We start from the raw sequence: 3,512 nt of genomic DNA, 5'->3' as shown, positions 1-3,512 counted from the left end.
ATATTCAGTAACTTGGTTCTCTTTAAGTTCTTTTTTTTCCTAATCATATATAATAATCGAAAAATTAATGCTTGGGTCAGCTGTTCTGAGCAGTACTCAAGGTGTCCTCATTTTAGGAACTGCTATTGTCTTCCACAACTTAAAACTACTTCTTAAATATGTCATGCTTCATTTAACCAATCCTGGACTAATATATAGCTAGACTGCTAACAATTACCTACTACTTTAAACTGTTGTAATGGACATGTTTCACTTACATATTCCATGTTATTAGTGGCATTATTTTGATGGGATTAATTCTTAAACAAGAAATGGGTAAGCCATTTATTCCATTTATATTTTTAATCAATTAGTATTTTCTTAAATATGTTATTTTTAACATTTCAAAATTATTTAGGTTTATTTCTTCACATTTGTGTTAGCATGGTATTCTGGATTCTTAAATCTTTGCTAATCTGAGAAGCAAAATGTTTAAAGATTTTTTTAAAACCATTTTCTATTATTTGTAGCATGTATATTTTTACCTATCATTAAGATACTTTTCTTTGGAAAAATTTGTCGCCAAATTTTCTTATGACATATTCATATTTTCTTGAAATTTTTGCCAGAATTTCTTTTATATTTAGACAAATAACAATTTTTCATTTACTTTGTATATGAAACTTTAATTCTTTCATGTTTCCTCTTGAATTATGAGTCATTTGATAGAAATACTTTATTAATTAGTCATTAGTAAAATCATGAATGTTTTACACGATTTCTTCTCCTCTTAACATTTTTATTATGCACTTCTCCATTGACTCACTCACTGTAAATAATTTAGAAATATGATATTAGAAAACTTTTCTACTTTCCAAGTATTTTATCTTTTCTTTCTTTTCTCTTTCTTTCTTTCTTTCTTTTCTCTTTCTTTCTTTCTTTCTTTCTTTCTTTCTTTCTTTCTTTCTTTCCTTTCTCTCTCTCTCTCTCTCTCTCTCTCTCTCTCTCTCTCTCTCTCTTCTGAACTGTTGATGAATTTATTTTTCCCCCAAATAAAAAGAAATTACTTCAATGATCTTAAATGTTTAATTTGGGGGATTTTTCTCTTTTGTGTTTTGTGCATGCTTTTTTTCTTTTGGAATGTTTCCTACAAGACTTTTTCATAACTTATAGTTAATCAAGCTACTAAAAGCTAAAAGTTTTTTTTTTTTTTTTTTAATTGCTGGTAATCAACCATGCCTGGCAAATGACCTACCATTGAGCTACATCTTCATCCTTAATTCTGTTATTCATTCTCTCTCTCTCTTTCTCTCTCACACACACTCATATCCCTTACTATAATGAAAATAACACACAAGGTACAATGGTGAGAAAGTAAGAGACAAAACAGAGAGGTAAATTCTGTATTAGTTCATTTTCTGTTGCTGTGAAATAAAACACTATGACGAAGTCAATTTACAGAACGAAGAGTTATTTCAGTTCATGATTCAAGAGGAATAAGAGTCCATCACACATGACATTGGGAAGGCGTCGCAGTAGAGGCAGCCAGTACAGAAAACCAAGCACTCACACCTTCAAGCAGGTAGACGAAGCAGAGAGAGTGAAACTAGAAGTGAAATGGCTCTACTCCCTCAAGGTCCACTCTTAGTAATGTGCTTCTTCCATCAAAGTCAAACCTCCTAAAGGTTCCAGGATCTCCTTCAAACAACGCCACCAAATGGGGATGCCTGTTCAAATACGTGACACCTGTGGGGCACATTTCTCCTTCATACCACCACAAATATCACATGGCCCCTACTGTCATAAATAACTATTTAATCACTCCTTAGTATTGGATCATAAAGAAACTAAATTAAGCAATATTTATATACAGAGACAAAGTTGTTTGTAACACCAGGGAATTATTCATGCAAAGAAATCCCTTAATGTGCTCTTGAAGTCTCTGCAGAAAAATATCAGTTCAGAAGAGAGGAAAATTCTGAGTTATGTCTACAAAGTATAAAAATATAAAAAGTCTAAAAAAGTATAAAAGACTGAGTAGGAGGGAAAGTGATAAACATCCCCATATTTGAAAAACTCTCCAGAAATCACAATCCTGTATTAGAGTCCATCCTCAGAGGGATCAGTGAGGATGGGAGCTGGGAAAAGTATCTGTTTTAAAAGCCTTGATTCTTGTTATGAATCCAGATTTATTTCAAGTTTCATTAATTAGAAAATAGGATATAATAAAAGGCTTTTTAAAAAAAGTGTTGAGACGATCAGATAATTAAGACCAATGAAATTATGCAACAATTTTCAAGGTTTGCATAAACTCCCAGAAGATCATAAGGAGGCATAAGTCCTCATCATGACATTTTCATTACTTGGTGACATTCATCATCATCCCTAGCCCACAAAAACAGATCTCTAAGTTAAACACATGTGGAAACATACATCAGCACAATATGAAAACTGATTCACCAGTTTTTCCGAATGTTTCAACCTGCTTTTTTGGACTGTACATGTCAGCTGTCAATTTTGAAATAAATAACTTGAAAATAATAAGATATTTTCAGATGAAAGGCATGGGTGTGATACAAATAAAGGCACATAATAAGAGTTTCATAGATGTTGCTAGCCAGTTGTCTAACTCCTAGTTCACATAATGAGTGGTAACAAACAGGAATAATGTCTTGCACTGAGGGAAATTTAGTGTTTTATATATATATATATATATATTCATTAACATTGTGAGGATATGTAGCGTCACATCTAAAGTAAAATGAATGGTAACAGGAAACATTATAGAGTTCATTTTCATATTATATGTAATCTGTTTTATTATTAACTTAACTTTGTGTTATGCCCTGTGAGATTAGATTAAATATTTTTCTATATTGTATGACTCCTATTTGAAATGGACTACATGTATCATTAACTTACTTGAAATATTTTGATGTTTCTTTGTTTCTATTATGAGTGGAACCACAAATGAAATTTTGTAGATTTCTTGTCATCTCTAAATAAATATATTTTGAGTACAAATATTGTTTTTTAATAGATGTTTAGAGAATTTTGTCAATTTGTTTTTTAATTTCATTTTTATTGAACTTTTGCAATTTTCATACAATATAGTTTGAAGGTATTTAGATGCCCTCCCATACCTGAACACCCTCCCAACTGCCTCCTGCTCAATTTAATGTACTCTCTTATAGACATAAGATGGCCTATAGAGTCTGAATTTTGTCCCTAAATGTTCTTCAGTTTGGGCCAATTCACTGGACCCACCGAGAGTCCCATCCTTTTAAGACATTGTCTTTCACTCTCCCAGCAGCCATCAATTGCTGAGAGTTCTGTAGGTTGGATTGGATTTCTCAGCCATTTCCCTATGTCTATGAGGAGTTTTATCTAGTTTGAGCTGGCATAGGACTTGGGCATGCTGTCACCATTGCTGTGAGTTCATATGAGTAACTGACCAGATGTTTGGAAGATTCTGTTTCTTTGTCTTCCACCACTTGTGGCTCTCACAATCTTTCCAATTTTTATTCAAAAAG

This window comes from Nannospalax galili, unplaced genomic scaffold (assembly GCF_000622305.1).
Source record: "Nannospalax galili isolate Female #2095 unplaced genomic scaffold, S.galili_v1.0 scaffold287, whole genome shotgun sequence".
NCBI classification, from domain to species: Eukaryota; Metazoa; Chordata; class Mammalia; order Rodentia; family Spalacidae; genus Nannospalax; species Nannospalax galili.
This window is presented reverse-complemented; position numbering follows the sequence as displayed.